At 37.3% G+C, this 12,343-nt stretch overlaps 1 protein-coding gene across 5 annotated transcripts in view; it reads right to left on the bottom strand.

Moving 5' to 3' along the window:
* COMMD9 (COMM domain containing 9) overlaps positions 1–12,343 on the bottom strand; it is a 1,186,740-nt gene that overhangs the window by 1,010,779 nt on the left and 163,618 nt on the right. The window contains exon 1 of one of the 5 annotated variants that reach the window (XM_050759487.1): positions 3,606–3,610. The exons of the other annotated variants lie outside the window; for them this stretch is intronic. The gene's annotated coding sequence lies outside the window, so the exon portion shown is untranslated. Of the gene's footprint in view, positions 1–3,605; positions 3,611–12,343 lie in introns of those variants that run through there. 5 annotated transcript variants of the gene reach the window in all.

Genomic DNA, 12,343 nt, shown 5'->3' with positions numbered 1-12,343 from the left:
AAGAATTACAAAAATGTAACACAGATAATTAAAGTGAGCACATTATTAGAAAAACGGTGCTGATAGACTTGCTCAAAGCAGGGTTGACACAAACCTTCAATTTTTAAAAAACACATTATCTGCAGATCACAATAAAGCAAAGTGAAGTATGTCTGTATGTACGTAAATGAATGAATATATGAGTGAATGAGTGAATGCGGTATGAAGGATGAATCAATTTGGAGGGATTACAGAAAGGGTGCATCTTGAAATGAGAAGTTATTGTTGCATGATGTTTGCTTGAACTAGGTGGTGGAAGGAGGGAGGTATATGTTTTCAAGAGGTATTTATAATATAAGGGACAAACATTTGGCGGTCAGTTGAATGTAAGTGGCAAGGAATAGTGAAATGTTAAGGATGCCACCTAGATTTCTGGCTTCTGCAGCTAGATTAATAATTATGGTATTTTTCTAAAAAAAAAAAAAAAAAGGAATAAAAGGGAAACACATTTTAAAGGAACATCATCATTTCAGTTTTACATGTTTAATTTTAACTTTGTGCATCCAGACCTAACCTCTACACATAAGGAACAATTACCTGAATGATTCAAACCCCTAGATTAATCTCAAAACATTGATAATGAGGAAGCTATTTTTGTTGTTGGTCTCTAGGGTTCTTGGCGAAATTAGAAAAAACTACTAGGGGCATCCTTCTTACTCTTTATTTTTATTTTTATTTATTTTTATTTTTTGTTATACTTTAAGTTCTAGGGTACATGTGCACAACGTGCAGGTTTGTTATATATGTATACATGTGCCATGTTGGTGTGCTGCACCAATTAACTCATCATTTACATTAGGTATATCTCCTAATGCTATCCCTCCCTCCTCCCCCGACCCCACCACAGGCCCTGGTGTGTGATGGTCCCCTTCCTGTGTCCAAGTGATCTCATTGTTCAATTCCCACCTATGAGTGAGAACATGTGGTGTTTGGTTTTCTGTTCTTGCGATAGTTTGCTGAGAATGATGGTTTCCAGCTGCATCCATGTCCCTACAAAGGACATGAACTCATCGTTTTTTTATGGCTGCATAGTATTCCATGGTGTATATGTGCCACATTTCCTTAATCCAGTCTGTCACTGATGGACATTTGGGTTGGTTCCAAGTCTTTGCTATTGTGAATAGAGCCGCAAGTACAGAATCTGTGTTTCTTCTTCTAACACACCTAAGACTCTTTCCTCTCTCAAAGTCTGCTTTAAGAACACGTCTAAAACAAATCACTTATACCATACTGTGAATTTAAGTCAATGAAACATTATCAGGCTCATTTGTGACTATATAATGCAATTCTCTACCCCTGTTTTTACCCAAAAACATTTCAAGCAAGAGTAAGCAGATAGGTAAGATTACTATAGGGATAGAAGCCCATCTGTTATATAGGGTGTTGTAATTATTGAATGACTATTTAAACCTTTGTTTAACACAGGGGATTAACTCTGGGTCCATCTTGATTAATTTCAGAGAGATAAATAGGCTGTTTAGCCTCATTTTCAGCTGCCCAATGAATAGACACTCAACCCCAAGAATTCCAACCTGGAACATGCAGTTGGATAAAATCATTATGGAAATAAAGACCCATCCACCATCCGTGTGATTATATCAATCTCCAGGACAATTTAAACATTTTTTTAAATACTTAAGATAAACTCTAGCTTTATTTTAATAATCTCAGCTATGTACGTATCTGGTTGCCTGGGAGATATATTATGGCTTCTTCTGTTGGCATGTCAAGAAAAGAAATTGCTTAACAATAAAAGTTTGAAAGGGTGAGGGTTGATGTAGTAAGCTTTTATGATAAATCAACCTTTGCAATGTCTTTTTGAAATGAGGAGTTGCATCCCAACAGGGATGGCTATGCTAGAAATGAAAACTACCATTCTGATTAAAATAGCATAATAGAGAAAATTGAATTAAATGTTAATTATGTTCAAATAAACAAGTATTCACATAGCAAAAAACCAAAGATAGTTCTCTTCTGCCCCAAACCCCCACCCTTTAAGCCAAAGTGTTTTATTTATGTATCTGAGAGATATTTATTTAGCCTCTACCTATCTGATAATTTTGGGGCTGATGCTATGGGAAATACTCAACGTGAATATTCTACATTTGCTACATTTGAGAGCCTCTTAGGTTATTGCCTGAAACAATATGTTTCTATAACTTCAATATAATATATAATATAGTAAACATCAACAGAGTCACACAGTCCTGTGGGAATTCAGAAAGAGAGATTACTTCTGACTGGGGTAGAGTGGTGAGGAAAATTTATATGATCTTAGAAAAGGCAACATGGGAGCTGGGCTTTGAGGGATAAATAGTGTAGACAAGCATTAATGGAAAAGGCACAGAGCACCTGATGAGAGTATTACAAATAAACTCATGGAGGCAGAAAATCATTGTACACATATAGGGTTACATAAGTTCACTTTGGCTGGACCTCAGAGTCCATGAAGAAGAATCTGGGAGAAAGTCTGCAAGAGAGCTAAAGGTGGAATGATAAATTACTTTACTTGGTTGTTTAGACATTTGGTCTTAACTTCTTATGAAGCTTGGAATTAGAGAATTTAGTTTCCTGATTGTAATTCTAACCTCTTAATAACTACTTGTGAGGAATTTGATAAGATCTCATTATTTGGGGGCATCAAAATATTTACCTACCAAATGAAGAAGCTAAGTTGGAGTGTCCTTCTTGTTTAAGATTCCTTCAAGCATTCAAACTCAGATTTGATTTTTTTTTCCCCTTACCCTCACATGAAATGTGTTACCAGTTTAATTTTGTAGACTTTCCTCAAAAATTGCATTTTCTTCAGTGCATACTTTATGCTCATTCCCGCTGACCTTCCCCTGGTATAAAATTTAGATTCTTTGGCTTTGGCTCCCACCTGTTTCTTCAGTGTCATCGGCCTTCAGGACCTATACCTAAAGTGCTGTCATAGCACAACATTACTAGAAGTTACCTAAACCTCCGTCCTTATCTGTGCTTTTGCAGCATTGCTCATGCTTTGCTTAGAATGTCCTTTCTGCCAGTCTCTTTCTGTGCCTAAGAAAGTCCTTATCTACTTCCACAGACCCAGTTCAAATACCATTTTTTCCTTGTGTCTCCCTTCCACTCCAGCATTGTTTCATTTTATATTTCAAGAGCACTTTAAACCTACCATGTTTAGTTTTGCTTAATAAGTGTGTGTGTTTTCACTAAATGATACATTTTTCGGTATATTTATCCCTCAAAGCGCCGAGTTTAGTGACGTACATGAAGGAAGTGCTCAAGCTAATGCTTGAGCAGATAAATAAATGACAAACAATACAAACAGATAGAAAACCCTGAAGCGTTACAACCATGGCAGAGACATACATTTTAGTATACACTATGTCAGTTTCCTTTCTAATCTGTGAACAACACTCTACTATGGAGTGTTATTACTTTGCACTTTACAGTCCAAGAAGCCAGAACAACACGTTATAGTACTATTAATTGTGTGCACATTATTGTACAACAGATTTCTAGAACTTTTTCATTTTGGATGACGGACACTACACCTATTGAAACGCAACTGCACATTTTTCCCTCCCCCATCTCCTGAAGACCACTTTCCTACTTTCTATGATTTTAGATACTTCCTATACATGGAATCATTCAGTATTTGTCTTTCTGTGAGTGCTTGTTTAACTTAGCGTAATGTCTTCCAGGTGTACCATGTTGCAGCATATGATATGATTTTTTTCTTTCGAAAAGCTGACTAATATTTTATTGTATGCATAGGCCATATTTTCTTTATTTGTTCTGTTGATGGACATTTACATTGTTTCCACCTCTTACTATTATTAATAATGTTGTGTGGGGGTGAAAAAGAAACATATTTTCTGTAGCCATGGCAAAATTTGTGGCTGAGATCTTATGACAAAAGATGGATTAACAAGAGGAAAGCATAACAACTTTATTTAATGTTTTATGTGACACAGGAGCCTTAATAAATGAAGACCCAAAGAAACAGCAAGAACTGCCTATTTTTTTTCTTCAACTTCTATTTTAAGTTCTGGGGCACACGTGCAGGATGTGCAGGTTTGTTACATTAGCAAACATGTTCCATGGTGGTTTGCTGCAAAGATCAACATTATCACCTAGGTATTAAGCCCAGCACCCATTAGCTATTCTTCCTGATGCTCTCCCTCCCAGCCCCCAGCATGTCCCAGTGTGTGTTGTTACCATTGTTTCGCTCCCACTTATGAGTGAGAACATGCAGTGTTTGCCGAGGATAATGACTTCCAGCTCCATCCATGTACCTTCAAAGTACATGATCTCATTCCTTTTTATGGCTGCATAGTATTCCATGGAATATATATACCACACTTTCTTTATCCAGTCTGTCATTGATTGGCATTTGGGTTAATTCCATGTCTTTGCTATTGTGAGTAGTGCTGCAATGAACATATATGTACATGTATCTTTATAATAGAATGATTTCTATTCCTTTGGATGTATACCCAGTAATGAGATTGCTGGGTCAAATGATATTTCTGCTTCTAGATCTTTGAAGAATTGCCACACTGTCTTTCATGATGGTTGAACTAATTTACATTCCCACCAACTGTGTAAAAGCTTTCCTTTTTCTCTGCAACCTCAACAGTATCTGTTGTTTCTTGACTTTTTGATAATCACCATTTGACTGGAGTGAGATGGTATCTCATTGTTTTGATGTGCATTTCCCTAACAGATCTGTGTATTTTTATGGACAGTCATGCAGAAGTATGATTGGAGGACAAGAAGGTGAGATCTAATGGTAATAACCAGTGGGTCAGGAGGGGAGAGGGTGCTTAGTAAGGCAAGTTTGTCTGGTTTCTTCTTAAGGCCTCTGTGTGACATTCCTTCCCTCTGGGGATAGAGGAATACACGAGTCACATGAGGATCTTCATGGGAGAAGAAACAGAGAAGGTTAGAGATCACCTTCCTAGGTGTTATGACCTGCTTCATGGGAGAAAGGGGGAAGAGGTCAGAGAAACCATCTGGTTTCTGTTGTTTTTTCAATTTTCAAAGTGCCTATTTTGGGGTGTAGTGTTTATTGTACCTCATCAGCTGCAAGGAATGTGGAAGTGCAAATATTTCTTCAAGATACTGCTTTAGATTCTTTTGGGTAAATATCCAAACGTGGTATTGCTGGATCACATGGCAGTACTATTTTAAATATTTTGAGATACCACCAGATGAATTTTCATAGAGTCTGACCCATTTTACGGTCCCTCCAACAGTGAATAAGGATTCAAATTTCTTTACAACCTCACCAACTCTTGTTATTTTCAGTGTTATTGATAATGGCCACCCTAACAGTGTCAGAAGATACCTCACTGTAGTTTGGTTTGCATTTCCCTGATCAATAGCAATGTGGAGCATGCTTTCATATACCTTTTGGTCATATGTAGGTCTTCTTTGGAGAAACATTGATTCAAGTTCTTTGTCCATTTTTAAATTACGTTAGTTTTTTGCTATTAATTTGTAGGAGTTCTTTATATATTTTGAATACTAAGTCCTTATCATATGCATGGTGACATGGTTTGATTGTGTCCCCACCCAAATCTCATCTTGAATTGTAGACTCCATAATCCTCATGTGTGCAAGGGACCAGGTGAGAGGTAATTGAATACCCTCATGCTACCGATTTTGTGATAGTGAGTTCTCACAAGATCTGATGATTTCATAAGGAGATTTTCCTCCTTTTGCTTGGCACTTCTCCTTGCTGCAGCCATGTGAAGAAGGATGTGTTTGCTTCCATTTCTGCCATGATTATCAGTTTCCTGAGGCCTACCCAGCCCTGCTGAATTGTGAGTCAATTAAACCTTTTTCCTTTAGAAATTACTCAGTCTCAGGTGTGTTTTCATTAGCAGCTTGAGAACAGACTAATACACATGGTTTGCAAATATTTTCTCCCATTATGTAGGATGCCTTTTCGCTTTTTTGACTGCCTCTTTTACTGTATAGAAGCTTTCTAGTTTGATGTAGTCTCATTTATCTATTTTTCCTTGGTAACCTGTGCCTTTGTGAACTAGGAAGTGAGCTATCACCAATCATTGAATCTGCTGGCACATTGAACTTGGACTTCCCATCCTCAAGAACTGTAAGAAATAAATTTCTCTTGTTTATAAACCACCCAGTTGTGTTATTTTGTCATAGCATCCTTAATCAACTAAGATAGGTAGTGCTGAAATTTTAACAGTATTGTCTTCCAGTCCATGAACACCAGGTATCTTTCTATTTATTTATGTATTATTTAATCTCTTTTAGCAGTGTTTTGTAGTTTTCAGTGTAGAAGACTTATGCCTTCTTGGTTGAGTTTATTTTTTATGTATTTTTTACTGCTATTATAAATGGGATTTAAAAAACATTTTCTTCTTGTGTTGTTCATTGTTACTGTATAGAAATGCAACTAATTTTGTTGATTTTGGATCCTACAGCTTTGTTCATTTCAATTATTTTCACAGTTTTGTGTTGAATCTGAAGGGGTGGCCTGCCCCTCCACACCTGTGGGCGTTTCTCGTTAGGTGGGACGAGAGACTTGAGAAAAGAAATGAGACACAGAGACAAACCATAGAGAAAGAAAAAGTGGGCCCAGGGGACTGGTGCTCAGGATACCGAGGACCCATGCCAGCACTGGTCTCTGAGTTCCCTTAGTATTTATTGATAATTATCTTTACCACCTTAAAGAAAAGGAAGTGGCAGGATAATAGGATCATTGTAGGGAGAAGGTCAGCAGTAGGACATATGAATAAAGATCTCTGTGACATGAATAAGTTTAAGGAAAAGTGCTGTGCCTTGATATGCATATGTAAACATCTCCATAAACCTTTTTAGTGCATAAAGAGCAGCATTGCACTAGCAAGTCCCACCTTTCGCCCTAAGGCGGTTTTCTCCTTTCTCAGTAAACAGAACATACAATCGGGTTTTATACCCAGATGTTCCATTGCCCAGGGACGGGCAGGAGACAGATGCTTTTCTCTATCTCAACTGCCAACAACCGCCAAGAGGCCTTCTTTCCTCTTGAACTAGTCCTCCTCAGCACAGACCCTTCACGGGTGTCAGGCTGGGGGACGATCAGGTCTTTCCCTTCCCACGAGGCCATATTTCAGACTATCACATGGGGAGAAACCTTAGACAATACCTAGCTTTCCTAGGCAGAGGTCCCTGCGACCTTTGGCAGTGTGCATGTCCCTGGGTACTTGAGATTAAGAGAATGGTGATGACTTTTAACCAGCAAGCTGCCTTCAGGCACTTGTTTAACAAAGCACACCCTGCACAGCCCAAAATCCTTTAAACCTTGAGTCACCATAGCACGTCTCTTGCAAGGACAAGGTTGGGGGTAGGGTCACAGATTAACACCATCTCAAATACAAAACAAAATGGAATCTCTTATGTCTACTTCTTTCTATATAGACACAGTAACAGGCTGATCTCTCTTTTCCCCAGAGAATCTTTAGATTTTTCTGTATAAGATTAAGTCACTGTGAATAGGGAAAATTTTACTTCCTTTTTTTCTGATTTAGATGTCTTTTCTTTCTTTTTTTATCTAGCTGCTCTAGCTAGGACTTCCAGCACTATATTGAATAGAAATGTTGAGAGTGGACATTATTGCCTTATTTCTGATCTTACAGGAAAAGCTTTTAGATTTTCTCTGTTGAGTATGATGTTAGCTGTAGACTTTTATTTATAACCTTCATTATGTTGAGACAGTTTCATTCTCTCTTCCGAGTTTGTTGAGCGTTTTTATCGTGAAAGACTGTTGAATTTTGTCAGATGAAAATTTTTTGCATCTCCTGACATAATCATAAGATATTTATAGATTTTTATTTTTTTTTCTGTTAATGTGGTGTATTGCTCAGTGTTCTCTAGAAAAATAGACCAATAATTTATACAGTTGACCCTTGAACAATGTGGGGGTTAGGGATGCTGGCCATCTTACAGAGTCAAAAATCCACATACTACTTTTGAATCCTCCAAAACGTAACTACTATTATGCTACTGTTGACTGGAAGCCTTACCAATAACATAAACCATCAATTAACACATATTTTGCATGTTATATGTATTATATACTGTATTCTTACAATAAAATAAGCTAGAGAAAATAAAATATGAAGAAAATCATAAAGAAGAGAAAGTATATTTATAGAGCTGTAATGATTGATACTATAAGTTTACATCATTGGTTTGCAAAATGAATCATATGTCTGATATGATAGGCAACTGCAGCTGCAGACCTCAATCTAACATACATATCAAGAAATTTAACTTTTTTGGGGTACTGTCATGACTTTTCCCTGCTTCTTGTAGCACTTCCAGCATCACTAGAGGCGCTTCATATGTGTAGCATGGTGTTATTTGAGGTTTACCATATCAGACTAAATGTGATGAAAAATACGTGAGAACTACAATAGGTCACTTTTCACTGTGCTACACAATTTTCTGGAGAGACAAACTGCTCATGTGGAGTTGATTAAAGTCATGTGGGGTTTTACATAGATAGTCATGACACTTAAGCTCACTGCAATAGCGACAGGAGGTGGCTACAAAATTATTGCAGTAGTACAATATGCACTGCAATTAAGTTTATGCAGTTATGATTTAATGCTGAATATTTACATCTGTTTACATTTCTCTTGAGTACATATGATGCCATGCATGGTCTATAAGTGTTTGTATGTGTAAGTTTCGATAACTTTTTTTTTTTTTTTTTGAGACGGAGTCTCGCTTTGTCGCCCAGGCTAGGGTGCAGTGGCACAATCTCAGCTCACTGCAAGCTCCGCCTCCCGGGTTCACACCATTCTTCTGCCTCAGCCTCCCGAGTAGAGTAGCTGGGACTACAGGCACCCAGCACCATGCCCGGCTAATTTTTTTGTATTTTTAGTAGAGACGGGATTTCACCGTGTTAGCCAGGATGGTCTCGATCTCCTGACCTCATGATCCACCTGCCTCGGCCTCCTAAAGTGCTGGAATTACAGGCGTGAGCCACCGTGCCCAGCCAAGTTTTGATAACTTGTAACTTTTTATAATAGACTTGTACTTATCTTATAGTTGTAAATGGCAAAATAGACTAGTATTCACATAGGTTTTATGTAGTTATTGCATATCTAACTTTATTATTATTTGCTATTTCTAGGCTACATTGTCCATCAGTGGGTTTTCTTTCAAATTGCTGCAAACCTCCAAGAAATTTGCAAATTTGCCAATATATTTATTTTAAAAATCCATGTATACTTGGAACTGTGCAGTTTAAACTCATCTTATTCAAGAGTCAACAGTATATGTGTGTATATATACACACATCACACACACACAGTCATGTGCTGAATAATGACATTTCACTCAACAACCAACTGTATATATTGTTTTTAGATATACAAACACTTACCATTATGTTGCAATTTTTTACAGTATTCAATACAGTAGCATGCAGTACAGATGTATAGCCTAGGAGCAATAGGTAATACCACACAGCCTATGTATATAATAGGCTATACCATTTAGGATTGTGTAAATATACTCTATGATATCAACAAAACAATGAAATTGCCTAACAACATATTTCTCAGGCCATATCCCCATTTTTAAGCAATACATGACTGTGTGTAGATACACATACTCACCCACAGAATAGGGATTGGCTGATGGAATTATAAAAGCTGAGAAGTCACACAGTCTGATGTCTCCAAGCCAGAGAACATGGAAAGCCAATGGTGTAATTCAGTCAGAGACTGAAGTCATGAGTTAAAAGTTATCAAAACTTATGCATACAAACACTTATAGACCACGCATGGCATCATGTGTACTCAAGAGAAATGTAAACAAATGTAAATATACAGTATTAAATCATAACTGCATAAAATTAATTGCAGTGGTGAGGAGCAGGGGTTAGAATGATATAAGTTCCTGTCTGAGTCTGAAAGCCTGAGAACCAGGAGTGCTGATGTTCCAGATCAGGAGAAGGCAGACGTCCGAGCTCAAACAGAAGCAAATTTCCTCTTCCTATGACATTTTGTTCTATTCAGACATTTGAGGGATGGGATGATACCCTCCTGCACTGGTGAGAATGATCTTAATTCGGTCTTCTGATTCAAGTGCTAATCTCTTCCTGAAAAAAACTCACAGACACATACAGATATAATTCTTTTTGTTTGTTTTTTGTTTTTTGATGGAGTCTTGCTCTGTTGCCAAGGCTGCTGGAATGCAGTGGTGCGATTTCAGCTCACTGCAATCTCCGCCTCTCAGGTTCAAGTCATTCTTTTGCCTCAGCCTCCCCAGTAGATGGGGCTACAGGCTTGCTCCACCATGCCTGGCTAAGTTTTGTATTTTTAGTAGAGACAGGATTTCGCCATATTGGCCAGGCTGGTTTCGAACTCCTGACCTCAAGTGATTTGCCCACCTTGGCCTCCCAAAGTGCTGGGATCACAGGTGTGAGACATTGTGCCCAGCCTAGATGTAATGTTTTATCAGCTACTTGGGCATCCTTTTAGCCCAGTCAAGTTGACACATAAATTTACCATCAAATATGGAGTGTCACATAGATGGTTATTTATGTGATGAATTTTCTTTGCATCCAGGGATAAATTTTACTTGATCATGGTGTGTAATTTTTTTAATGTTTTGTTTGCTAATATTTCATTAAGAATTTTTCTATCTATATTCTTCATAGATACTGTCATGTATTTTCCTTTTGTTACAGTGCCATTGGCTTTGGTGTCAGAGGAATGCTGACACAGAACCCCAGCTTGGAAGTATCTCTCTTCTTCAGCTTTTTGGTTTAGTTTGAGAATGATTGTGTGAATTCTTTACATGTCTGGTAGAATTCACTATTGAAGCCATCTGGCCCTGGGTTTTTCAGATTTTGTCTCAATCTTATTACTAGTTATAAGTTCTGTTTTTTCTTTTTATTTCATCATCATTTAATCTTGGTAAGTTGTATGTTTCTAGGAGTATTTCCATTTCTTCTAATGTATACAATTTGTCGGTATGTAATTATTTATAGTAGTCTCTTATAATTTATATTTCCATGGAATCAGTAAATAGGCCTATTTTTCATTTCTGTTTTTATTTATTTGAATCTTCTCTTAGTCCAGCTACAGTTTGTCAATTTTGTTGATATTTTCAGTTAATAACTCCTAGTTTTATTTATTTCTCTCTATTGTTTTTCCATTATCTGTTCTATTATTTCAACTGTAATCTGTATTATGCTCACTCTTCTGCTACCTCTTGGCTTAACTTGTTATTGAGGTTTTAATTTGTTTAATTTGTTTTGAGGTTTCCTCTTCTGGTGTCTCCCTGATAGATCCCCTACCACTGCACTGCTGCCCTGTGGGATATTTATTTATTTAACTTAATATGCATGTGGGTTCTGCTTTTGGTCAAATGAGGAAAATACACTTGGATACAAGGCAGGTAGAAAATAAAATAAAATTATGAGAAAATGCAACTGATGACAAGGCATAAGTCATCCTGGTACCCTGGACTGGTTTAGGCCTCTGTGAGGAGGGGTGCCAGATCTAGATGATAAAAGAGGTTCTAAGAAACATTTGTGAGGTTTAACATATAAGTGGTATCATTTAATGGATCTATTATCTGCAAGCTGTAAGTAACAGGAAAAAAATTCAGTAAGTTTAAGCAAACAGAGGTTTCATTACGTGATTACAGGATCTTACATAGAACCCAAGAATGATGTCATAGCTAGGGTTATGACATGTTAAACAAGCATGGTTTCCGTTGGCATATGCCTGCATAATATGAAGATCTTTGCAGAAGAAGGGAAATCATTGTGGATTGAGTAGAAACCTCAAAAATATCCACTGTGGGTCACTAGTGATGTAATAATTATGATTGCATAAAGAGTACAAACTTCTTAGTCTCCCACAGACTATTGTGGAGGTTTTGCCCAGAAGACTCATTATAACTGTAACAAGTATCTTAGCTTTAAAACATATTTTAAAACGTTTCTCTCTAATCACAAAATGTGGCCTTAGAATGTACTTTGAAACTCTTCGTTTCTCTGCCTTTCCCACCGACCACTCTCTGACACCGTGCACACTTATCTAACTATATTCTTGCTTAGAAATTCCAGGGGCTAAATTTGAAACAAATCAGGCACAGAGCCTCCATTATGGAATCCTCCCACTTAGGGAGATTCATGAACAATTAGTCCACTACCACTGGGCCAAAGTCAAGATAATGCCAACCAGACCTCTGGACACTCAAAATAGCTGTTAAAACAAGACCTGCAGACTTGCACCCTGCACAAATTTCACATGTTTCCAGTACAAATTTTTCTTTG

The sequence above is a fragment of the Macaca thibetana genome, chromosome 14 (genome assembly GCF_024542745.1).
Source record: "Macaca thibetana thibetana isolate TM-01 chromosome 14, ASM2454274v1, whole genome shotgun sequence".
In the NCBI taxonomy this organism is placed as follows: domain Eukaryota; kingdom Metazoa; phylum Chordata; class Mammalia; order Primates; family Cercopithecidae; genus Macaca; species Macaca thibetana.
Note: the sequence above shows the minus strand (reverse complement) of the source record. Positions and strands in the feature narration are given on the sequence as shown.